Here is a 12,612-nt window from a genome sequence, read left to right as displayed (position 1 = left end):
CGCATAGGCCTGGCTCATGATGCCACTGTTAGGGAACGTCGCATGGAAAACAAAAAAATTCTACGCACACACAAGATATATCCATGGAGATGCATTGCTACGAGAGGGGAGAGTGTGTCTTCCTCCCCTCGTAGACCGTTTAGCAGAAGCGTTTATCAACGCGGTTGATGTAGTCATACTCCTTCACGATCCGCCCGATCAAGTACCGAACGTATGGCACCTCCGCATTCAGCACACGTTCAGCTCGATGACGTCCTCGCCTTATTGATCCAGCAAGACGGATGAAGTAGTAGATTAGTTCCAGCAGCATGATGGCATGGTGACGGTGGTGGTGCAACTATCTCCACAGGGCTTCTCCGAGCACTACGAAAATATGACCGAGGATGAACTAGAGGGAGAGGGGCGCCACACACGGCTTGGGGATCGTGGTGTATGTTACCCCTCTCCCTCCACACGTATATATAGGTGGGGGAGGAGGGGAGGCAGCCTAGGGAAATCACAAGGCGGACGGCGGCCACCCTTGGCCCCTGCCCTAGCCACCCCCCTTCCTTCTTGGGCGCGCGGGGGGAAGGCAGGAGGGGGTGCCCTGCACCCTTTCCTTTCTCTTAGGTGGAGGGAAGGCAGGAGGGGCTTGCCCTTTTCCTTCCATAGGGCCGGTGGCCTAGAGGTGGGATGCACCAGCCCCTTATGGGCTGGTGTGTCCCCTCTTTTGGCCCATATGGCCCAATAACCTCCCGGGGCCTCCTGGGGTCTCCCGGAACCCCTTCCGATGATCCGATGACTACCCGATACATTCCGAAACCTTTCCGGTGACCAAATAGTATCGTCCTATATATCAATCTTTACCTCTAGACCATTCCGGAGCTCCTCGTCATGTCCGTGATCTCATCCGGGACTCCGAACAACATTCGGTCATCAACTCACATAACTCATATAATATTATATTATCAATGAACGTTAAGCATGCGGACCCTACGGGTTCGAGTATGATGTAGACATGACCGAGACACTTCTCTGGTCCATAACCAATAGCGGGACCTGGATGCCCCTATTGGTTCCTACATATTCTACGAAGATCTTTATCGGCCGAACCTTTATGACAACATATGTAGTTTCCTTTGTCTGTCGGTATGTTACTTGCCCGAGATTCGATTGTCGGTATCTCCATACCTAGTTCAATCTCGTTACACGCAAGTCTCTTTACTCATTCTGTAATACATCATCTTGTAACTAACTTCTTAGTCACTTTGCTTGCAAGCTTCTTGTGATGTGTATTACCGAGAGGGCCCAGAGATACCTCTCCGATACACGGAGTGACAAATCCCAATCTCGATCCATGCCAACTCAATAGACACCTTCGGAGATACCTGTAGAGCATCTTTATGATCACCCAGTTATGTTGTGACATTTGATAGCACACAAGGTATTCCTCCGGTATCCGGTAGTTGCATGATCTCATGGTCGAAGGAATATGTATTTGACATTAAGAAAGCAGTAGCAATAAACTGAATGATCATATGCTAAGCTAACAGATGGGTCTTGTCCATCACATTATTCTCCTAATGATGTGATCCCGTCATCAAGTGACAACACATGTATATGGTTAGGAAATCTTAACCATCTCTTGATCAACGAGCTAGTCTAGTAGAGGCTTACTAGGGACACAATATTTGTTTATGTATCCACACATGTATTTAAGTTTCCAGTCAATACAATTCTAGCATGAATAATAAACCTTTATCATGAATAAGGAAATATAATAATAACAACTTTATTATTGCCTCTAGGGCATATTTCCATCACTTAACTGAGGGAAATACTTAGCTCTACTGTACTAAATCATCCTCTCCTCTTCGGGAAATCTCAACACAGCTCACAAGTAGAAGTGGTTGCGTGACCAATGAGTCATTGTAGAAGGTCTGCAAAAGATAGGGGAAAGGATTGTCCTGGCGAAGACCACTTTTACAAGTGATCGAAGGATCGGAACATCCATGTAGTAGAATGGTAGTCTTTCCAATGGTGAGTAGGTCGTCAACACCATTTTTTGGGAAGCTTCTAACTCAAAAAATATCAATGGGAGAGGCCCAAGAAACCAAATAAAAAATTGGGGATCTTGTTTTATAACCATGGTGAGTGCTCTTGTTTGTGGCAGCAATGGACTATGCCAGCATCATAGAGGAAATTCTCTGAGATGCATTTTTCATATAGGAAACTGATTTGATCACCATGGACTAGAAGCAGGATGAAAGGTTTTAGCTGATTTGTTAGAAATTTTTGCAATTGCCTTGATGGGGTAGTTTTGCAAGGATACGACGATTTCTTGGAGTAATGCGATGAGTGCCACTCAGAGTACAATCATTTCTTATAAAATTCATCAAAAAGGTGGTAGATCATTTCTTTAATAATGTTCCATAATTTATGGTAGAAGCTATATAGAGCCAAATCCATTTGGTCCGGACTTGCGTAATTATTTACTGATCCAAAGACATCAAAGATTTCTTGGTGCAAAGGGGGTTCATCAACGTAGTTGTGGGGTAGTTTCTAGGTAATTCTCCATGAGAGAGAAGTTCCAAGATGGGTATGAGAAGTGCCCGGGAGGGAGGTGTAATAGCTAGTTAGGATTTCTGATTTAGCATCGAGCAAGAAGAATTTAGTGCCATTGTGTAGAAGGGGCAAGATTTGGTTTTTATGGAACCTCTAAGATGTGGTAGCGTGGAATTATCATGTATTTTCATCAACTTCGATCACACCTTTAACTTTAAGTATTTGTTGTCAATAAGAAACATGTTCATTAATGGTCCTATGTAAGACATGGATGATTAGAGCTCCAAGATTTTGCTTGAGGGTAGAGAGGGCATGTTTTTCTTTAATTTGGTCCAAGAGAGATATGATTATTTGGCAATTATTTTTCTCAGATTTATATGGGCAAGGAACAATTTTTTCATGTTTGAGCTAAGTTCTAGTTTTTTAGGGTGTAGGAGAGCGTGGCGGCTGAATTTGAATGATGGGCCCACAGGCTGGATGTAAGATCACCCAAGCATTTTTTATTTGAAAATGACAGTGTGTGGGACCATTGTGTTCAACGTTGCCGCGAGCCTTGGCATAAACTTCAAAATAATAATGGTTATACCACTAAGTGTCTCTGATGTGCTCGCAACCTCCATCACTTCTAACCTAGGGGCAACGATATCTACAATCCCCCAGACCTATCTAGCCCCCCCCCCCCCCTGCAAAAAAATTTGTTGCCTTCTACCTTTCAACCAAAGGGATCTTGGAGGGGACCCAAAGGATGTCAACAAAGGCATGGGCAATGTGGTGGATGGGGACAGAAGGAGGACTCAGAGGAGTGTGAGTGATATACATGTTGTGGACAAGGCTGTGGGGAGGGCTAAGGTGAAATTATTTGAAACTGCTCCAGTTACTGACACATATACCCTTCCTGCTCACTCTTTCCCTCCTGTTTTAAATACAGCTCATGAGAATTTAGTAGGGATTATTTTTGTTATTTTGGGTTTTAATTTAGGAAGGAATAATGTAGAGATAGTTAATAATCTTTAGCATTTAAAATCTCTAGAGGCTTCTAGATTGTCTATTTATACTTCTAGTATTAATAAAACCAAGGAGAGGATTGTTGTTAACAACAACATAGAGGAGGGTTTTAGTATAGAAGAACTAGAGCATTTGCTTACAGATGATGAAGGCAAAGAACAAACAAATGAGGAGTTAGATAGTGTGAGTATTGCTAGTTTGGGTACTGTTTTGCAAAGAAAGAAAGAAAGAAAGAAGGATAGTGGGGAACTTTATAAATGTGTGGTGGTATGTCGAAATAGGCTTTCGCCCGCTTTATAAATAAAGCAAAGATCCGTACAACCAGCATCCAAATCCGCAACAGAATAACGGCTAGGGCAACAGCACAATTATGCCCATGAAACATAAGAGAAATAAGAAAAAAGCCACCTAGTGGCTGCCGACAAGCGGCCCTACGAAGACGATAATCTGTGTGCTGTAGCCAAGAGTGCATCCAGCATGAGGTCAGGACGATCGCGGTTGCGCTGCCTAGTAAACGGATGCCAGTGCTGCAGAAAACCAAGGAATTTGAAGGAGTCAGACGCTCGCCTCGGAAACACCCGCTCAATTACCATTTTATTACGCGTTTTCCAAAGAGTCCACGACATGGCCGCAAAAATAAGCCAAAATAAGCGGCGCTGCCACCCAAGTTGGGTAACCCTGGTTTGGAGGAAATCCGTGAGGTCCACGGCTTCCCAGTCGGGCCCTAGCGCCTCACGGATGAACGCCCATAAGACCCTAGCCGCGGTACATGAGAATAGGATGTGAGTCCCATTCTCAGGCACCGTGCATAAGGACACAGGCCATCCCCCAGGCCTTGCCGCTTACGCACCTCGGTCCACGAAGGGAGGCGATCTCTAAAGAGTTGCCAAGCAAAGATTTTGATCATCAAGGGCAAAGGGGCCGTCCACAAGGAAGAAAGCCAAAGAATGGTGGGGGAACGACATAATGCCTGGTATGCGGAATTGACAGAGAACTCTCCCGACAGTGAAAGCTGCCAGGACACAGTGTGCAGATGGTCCGACAATACCAGCAGTAGGGCTGCCTGTAGCCTAGACCACTCGATATTCTCCGCTAGCCCAAATGTCCAGCGGAACCGTATATCCCAGTGCCCAGAGCGTGCGGCCACAGAGACAAGGAGCAACGGGTCCGCGCAGATAGAAAACAGGACAGGGAATCCTACCCTGAGGGGCTCGGTGATGGAAATATGCCCTAGAGGCAATAATAAAATTGTTATTATTATATTTCCTTGTTCGTGATAAAGGTTTATTATTCATGCTAGAATTGTATTGATCGGAAACTTAAATACATGTGTGGATACATAAACAAATACCGTGTCCCTAGTAAGCCTCTACTAGACTAGCTCGTTGATCAAAGATGGTTAAGGTTTCCTAACCATGGCCATGTGTTGTCACTTCATAACGGGATCACATAATTAGGAGAATGATGTGATGGACAAGACCCATCCGTTAGCTTAGCATATGATCGTTCAGTTTATTGCTACTGCTTTCTTAATGTCAAATACATTTCCTTCGACTATGAGATCATGAAACTCCCAGATACCGGAGGAATACCTTGTGTGCTATCAAAGGTCACAACGTAACTGGGTGATCGTAAAGATGCTCTACAGGTATCTCCAAAGGTGTCTGTTGAGTTGGCATGGATCGAGATTTTGATTTGTCACTCCGTGTATCGGAGAGGTATCTATGGGCCCTCTCGGTAATACACATCACAAGAAGTTTGCAAGCAAAGTGACTAAGAAGTTAGTTATGAGATGGTGTATTACGGAATGAGTAAAGAGACTTGCCGGTAATGAAGATACCGAAGATCGAATCTCGGGCAAGTAACATACCGACAGACAAAGGGAATTACGTATGTTGTCATAAGGTTCGACAGATAAAGATCTTCGTAGAATATGTAGGAACCAATATGGGCATCCAGGTTCCTCTATTGGTTGTTGACCAGAGAAGAATCTCGATCATGTCTACATCATTCTCGAACCCGTAGGGTCCGCACGCTTAACATTCTTTGACGATATAGTATTATATGAGTTATGTTCATTGGTGACCGAATTTTGTTCGGAGTCCCGAATGAGATCACAGACATGACGAGGAGCTACGGAATGGTCTGGAGGTAAAGATTGATATATAAGACGATGCTATTTGGTCACCGGAAATGTTTCGGGATGTACCGGGTATTCATCGGGTCACCAGAAGGGGTTCCGGGAGACCTACGGGGATAGTATGGGCCTAATGGGACAAGGGGAGGCACACACCAGCCCACAAGGTGCTGGCGCGCCCTCTCCCTGGCCGACGGCCCTAGGGAAGGAAAGGTGGGAGCCTAGGAGGGCTAGCCCCTCCTGCCTTCCCCTCATCACGGGAGAAAGGAAAGGGGGGCACCCTCCCCTGCCTTTCCCCGCGCGCCTAAGAAGGCAAGAGGGGCGCGGCTAGGGCAAGGCCCAAGGTGGCCCCCGGCCCCTGGGGGGAACCCTAGGCTGCCACCCCTCCTCCCCCACCTATATATATGTGTGGAGGGAGAGGGGCAACACACACCACGATCCCCAAGCCATGTGCAGTGCCCCTCTCCCTCTAGTTCGTCCTCGGTCATATTTCCGTGCTCGCCGAAGCCCTGCCGAGATAGTTGCATCACCACCGTCACCACACCGTCGTGCTGCCGGAACTCATCTACTACTTCACCCATCTTGCTGGACCAAGAAGACGAGGACGTCATCGAGTTGAACGTGTGCTGAACGCGGAGGTGCCGTACGTTCGGTACTTGATCGGTTGGATCGCGAAGGTGTTCAATTACATCAACCGCGTTAATAAACGCTTCCGCTAAATGGTCTATGAGGGTACGTAGGCATACTCTCCCCTCTCGTACCTATGCATCTCCATGGATAGATCTTGCATGTGCGTAGAATTTTTTTGTTTTCCATGCAACATTCCCCAACAGTGGCATCCGAGCCAGGTCTATGCGTAGATGATATGCACGAGTAGAACACAAAGGAGTTGTGGGCGGTGATGATCATACTACTTACAACCAATGTCTTATTTTGATTCGGCGGCATTGTGGGATGAAGCGGCCCAGACCAACCTTACGTGTTCACGCACATGAGACCGGTTCCACCGACTGACATGCAACTTGTTTTGCATAAAGGTGGCTGGCGGGTGTCTGTTTCTCCTACTTCAGTTGAATCGAATTTGACTACGGCCAGTCCTTGAAAAAGGTTAAAACAGCAAACTTGATAATCACCGTTGTGGTTTTGCGTAGTTAAGAACGGTTCTTGCTAGAAGCCCGTAGCAGCCACATAAACTTGCAACAACAAAGTAGAGGACGGCTAACTTGTTTTGCAGGGCATGTTGTGATGTGATATGGTCAAGATATGATGTGATATACGTTGTTGTATGAGATGATCATGTTTTGTAATATTGACAACTAGCAGGAGCCTTAGGGTTGTCTCTTAATTATTGTATGAAATGCAAGCGCCATGTAATCGCTTTACTTTATCGCTATGCGTTAGCAATAGTTGTAGAAGCAATAGTTGGCGAGATGACCCCGACGCAACGATGGAGATCAAGGTGTCGAGCCAGTGACGATGGAGATCATAACGATGCTTTGGAGATGGAGATCAAGATAAAAGTGTTCTCCCTGAGTATGCACCGTTGCCAAAGTTCGTCGTTTCGAAGCACCTCGTGATGATCGGGTGTGATAGACTCTATGTTCACATACAATGGGTGTAAGACAGTTTTGCACATGAACAATACTTGGGTTAAACTTGACGACTAGCATGTATAGACATGGTCTCGGAACACTGGAGACCGAAAGGTCGAATGTGAGTCATATAGTAGATATGATCAACATAGAGATGTTCACTATTGATGACTACCCCATCTCACGTGATGATTGGACATGGGTAAGTTGATTTGGATCATGTATCACTTAGATAACTTGAGGGATGTTAATTTAAGTGGGAATTCATTAGTAATTTGATTAATTGGACTTAATTTATCATGAACTTAGTCTTAATAGTTTTTGCATATCTATGTTGTAGATTAATGGCCCGTGCTACTGTTCCCCTGAATTTTAATGCATTCTAGAGAAAGCTAAGTTGAAAGATGATGGTAGAAACTACACGGACTAGGTCCGTAACTTGAGGATTATCCTCATTGCTGCATAGAAAAATTATGTCCTTGATGCACCGCTAGGTCATAGACCCGCTCCCTCTAATCTAGACGTTGTGAACACCTAGAAAACATGGTCTGATGACTACTCAATAGTTCAGTGTGCCATGCTTTACGGCTTAGAACCGGGACTTCAAAGACGTTTTGCTAACGTCACGGAGCATATGAGATGTTCCAAGAGCAGAAGTTGATATTTCAAGCTAATGCCCGGGTTGAGAGATATGAAGTCTCCAACAAGTTCTATAACTGCAAGATGCAGGAGAACAGTTCTGTCAGTGAACACATACTCAAAATGTTTGGGTATCATAACCACTTGACTCAGCTAGGAATTGATCTTCCAGTTGAGAGTGGTATTGACAGAGTTCTTCAGTCACTGCCACCAAGCTACAAAGGCTTCGTGGTGAACTATAATATGCAAGGGATGAGGAAAATGATTCCCGAGCTCTTCGCAATGCTTAAAGGCCGCGGAAGTAGAAATCAAGAAGGAGCATCAAGTGTTGATGGTTAACAAGACCACTAGTTTCAAGAAAAACGGCAAGGGAAAGAAAGGGAACTTCAAGAAGAATGGCAAGCAAGTTGTTGCTCCCGTGAAGAAGCCCAAAGCTAGACCCAAGCCTGAAACTGAGTGCTTCTACTGCAAAGGAAATGGTCACTCGAAGCGGAATTGCCCCAAATACTTGGCGGATAAGAAGGATGGCAAAGTGAACAAAGGTATATTTGATATACATGTTATTGATGTGTACCTTACTAATGCTCGTAGTAGCGCCTGGGTATGTGATACTGGTTCGATTGCTCATATTTGTAACTCGAAACATGAGCTGCGGAATAAACAAAGATTGGCTAAGGTCGAGGTGATGATCCGCGTCGGGAATGGTTCCAAGGCCGATATGATCGGCGTCGGCACGATACCTCTACATCAACCTTCGGGATTAGTTTTAGACCACAATAATTGTTATTTGGTGCCAGCGTTGAGCATGAACATTGTTTTTTGAGGAACGAGCATGAACATTATATCTGGATCTTATTTATTGCGATACGGTTATTCATTTAAGTCGGAGAATAATGGTTGTTCTATTTATATGAGTAATATCTTTTAAGGTCATGCACCTTTGATGAATGGTCTATTCTTGTTGAATCTCGATTGTAGTGATACACATATTCATAATATTGATGCCAAAAGATGCAAAGTTGATAATGATAGTGCAACATAATTGTGGCACTGCCGTTTAGGTCACATTGGTGTAAAGCGCATGAAGAAACTCCATGTGGATGGACTTTTGGAATCACTTGTTTTTGAATCATTTGATACTTGCGAACCATGCCTCATGGGCAAGATGACTAAGTCTCCGTTCTGCGGAACAATGGAGCGAGCTAATGACTTATTGGAAATAATACATACCGATGTATGCGGTTCGATGAGTGTTAAGGCACGCGGCGGGTATCGTTATTTTCTAACCTTTACAGATGGTTTTAGTAGGTATGGGTATATCTACTTAATGAAACACAAATATGAAACATTTGAAAACTTCAAAGAATTTCAGAGTGAAGTAGAGAATCATCGTAACAAGAAAATAAAGTTTCTACGATCTGATCATGGAGGCGAATATTTGAGTTACGAGTTTACCCTTCATTTAAAACAATGTGGAATTGTTTCACAACTCACGCCACCTCGAACACCACAACGTAATGGTGTGTTCGAACATTGTAACCGTACTTTATTAGATATGGTGTGTTCTATGATGTCTCTTTCCAATTTACCACTATCGTTTTGGGGTTATGCATTAGAGATAGCCGCATTCACATTAAATAGGGCACCATCTAAATCTATTGAGACGACACCGTATGAACTATGGTTTGGCAAGAAACCTACTTTGATGTTTCTTAAAGTTTAGGGATGCAACACTTATGTCAAAGGCTTCAGCCTGATAAGCTCGAACTCAAATCGGAAAAGTGTGTCTTCATAGGATACTCTAAGGAAACTATTGGCTACACCTTCTACCACAGATCCGAAGGCCAGATCTTTGTTGCCAAGAATGGGTCCTTTCTAGAGAAGGAGTTTCTCTCAAAAGAAGTGAGTGGGAGGAAAGTAGAACTTGATGAGGTAATTGTACCTTCTCTCGAATTGGAAAGTAGCACATCAGAAAAAACTGTTCCCGTGATGCCTGCACCAACTAGAGAGGAAGCTGATGATGATCATCATGAAACTTCGGATCAAGTTACTACTGAACTTTGTAGGTCGACCAGAACACGTTCCGCACCAGAGTGGTATGGTAATCCTGTTCTGGAAGTCATGTTATTAGACCACGGCGAACCTACGAACTATGAAGAAGCTATGATGAGCCCATATTTCGATAAATGTCTTGAGGCCATGAAATCTGAGATAGGATCCATGTATAAGAACAAAGTATGGACTTTGGTGGACTTGCCCTCTGATCGGCAAGCCATTGAGAATAAATGGATCTTCAAGAAGAAGACGGACGCTGATGGTAATGTCACTGTCTACAAAGCTTGACTTGTCGCAAAAGGTTTTCGACAAGTTCAAGGGATTGACTATGATGAGAATTTCTCACCCATAGCGATGCTTAAGTCTGTCCGAATCATGTTAGCAATTGCCGCATTGTATGATTATGAAATCTGGCAAATGGACGTCAAAACTGCATTCCTTAATGAATTTCTTAAACAAGAGTTGTATATGATGCAACCAGAAGGTTTTGTCGATCCTAAAGCTGCTAACAAAGTGTGCAATCTCCAGCGATCCATCTATGGACTGGTGCAAGCATCTCGGAGTTGCAATATACACTTTGATGAGGTGATCAAAGCATATGGTTTTATACAGACTTACAGTGAAGCATGTATTTACAAGAAAGTGAGTGGGAGCTCTGTAGCATTTCTGATATTATATGTGGATGACATATTGTTGATTGGAAATGATATAGAATTTCTGGATAGCATAAAAGGATACTTGAATAAGAATTTGTCAATGAAAGACCTCGGTGAAGCTGCTTATATATTGGGCATCGAGATCTATAGGGATAGATCGAGACGCGTAATACAACTTTCGCAAAGCACATACCTTGACAAAGTTCTGAAGAAGTTTAAAGTGGACCAGTCAAAGAAAGGGTTCTTGCGTGTGTTGCAAGGTGTGAAATTTAGTCAGACTCAAAGCCCGACCACTACAGAAGATAGAGAGAAAATAGAAGTCATTCCCTATGCCTCAACCATAGGTTCTATCATGTATGTTATGTTGTGTACCAGACCTGATGTGTGCCTTGCCATAAGTTTGGCAGGGAGATACCAAGGTAATCCAGGAGTGGATCACTGGACAGCAGTCAAGAACATCCTAAAGTACCTGAAAAGGACCAAGGGTATGTTTCTCGTTTATGGAGGTGACGAAGAGCTCGTCGTAAATGGCTATGTAGATGCTAGCTTCGACACCGATCCGAATGACTCTAAATCACAAACCGGGTATGTATTTATATTGAATGGTGGGACTGTCAGTTGGTGCAATTCCAAGCAGAGCGTCATGGTGGGATCTATGTGTGAAGCGGAGTACATAGCTGCTTCGGAAGCAGCGCATGAAGAAGTCTGTATGAAGGAGTTCATATCCGATCTAGGTGTAATAACCAGTGCATCGGGTCCAATAAAATCTTTTATGACAACACTAGAGCAATTGCCTTAGCGAAGTAATCCAGGTTTCACAAGAGAACCAAACACGTCAAGAGATGCTTCAACTCCATTTGTCGAAAGGTCAAGGATGGAGACATAGAAATTTGCAAAATACATACGGATCTGAATGTAGCAGAGTCGTTGACTAAACCTCTTCCGCGGGAAAAACATGATCAACACCAAGACTCCATGGGTGTTAGATTCATTACTATGTAATCTAGATTATTGACTCTAGTGCAAGTGGGAGACTGATGGAAATATGCCCTAGAGGCAATAATAAAGTTGTTATTATTATATTTCTGTTCATGATAAAGGTTTATTATTCATGCTAGAATTGTATTGATCGGAAACTTAAATACATGTGTGGATACATAAACAAATATCATGTCCCTAGTAAGCCTCTACTAGACTAGATCATTGATCAAAGATGGTTAAGGTTCCATAACCATGGACATGTGTTGTCACTTGATAACGGGATCACATCATTAGGAGAATGATGTGATGGACAAGACCCATCCGTTAGCTTAGCATATGATCGTTCAGTTTATTGCTACTATTTTCTTAATGTCAAATACATATTCCTTCGACTATGAGATCATGCAACTCCCGGATACCAGAGGAACACCTTGTGTGCAATCAAACATCACAACGTAACTGGATGATCATAAAGATGCTCTATAGGTATGTCCGAAGGTGTCTGTTGAGTTGGCATGGATCGAGATTGGGATTTGTCACTCCGTATTTTGGAGAGGTATCTCTGGGCCCTCTCGGTAATACGCATCACAAGAAGCTTGCAAGCAAGGAGTTAGTTACGAGATGATGTATTACAGAACGAGTAAAGAGACTTGTTGATAACGAGATTGAACTAGGTATGAAGATACCGACGATCGAATCTTGGGCAAGTAACATACCGACAGACAAAGGTAATTACGTATGTTGTCATAAGGTCTGGCCGATAAAGATCTTCGTAGAATATGTAGGAACCAATATGGGCTTCCAGGTTCCGCTATTGGTTATTGACCGGAGAGGCGTCTTGGTCATGTCTACATCATTCTCGAACCCGTAGGGTCCGCACGCTTAACGTTCGTTGACGATATTGTATTATATGAGTTATGTGAATTGGTGACTGAATGTTGTTCGAAGTCCTGGATGAGATCACGAACATGATGAGGAGCTCTGGAATGGTCCGGAGGTAAAG

Source organism: Triticum aestivum, chromosome 2D, assembly GCF_018294505.1.
Source record: "Triticum aestivum cultivar Chinese Spring chromosome 2D, IWGSC CS RefSeq v2.1, whole genome shotgun sequence".
Classification (NCBI taxonomy): Eukaryota; Viridiplantae; Streptophyta; class Magnoliopsida; order Poales; family Poaceae; genus Triticum; species Triticum aestivum.
The sequence above is the reverse complement of the archived record's forward strand: the minus strand, read 5'-3'. Positions refer to the sequence as shown.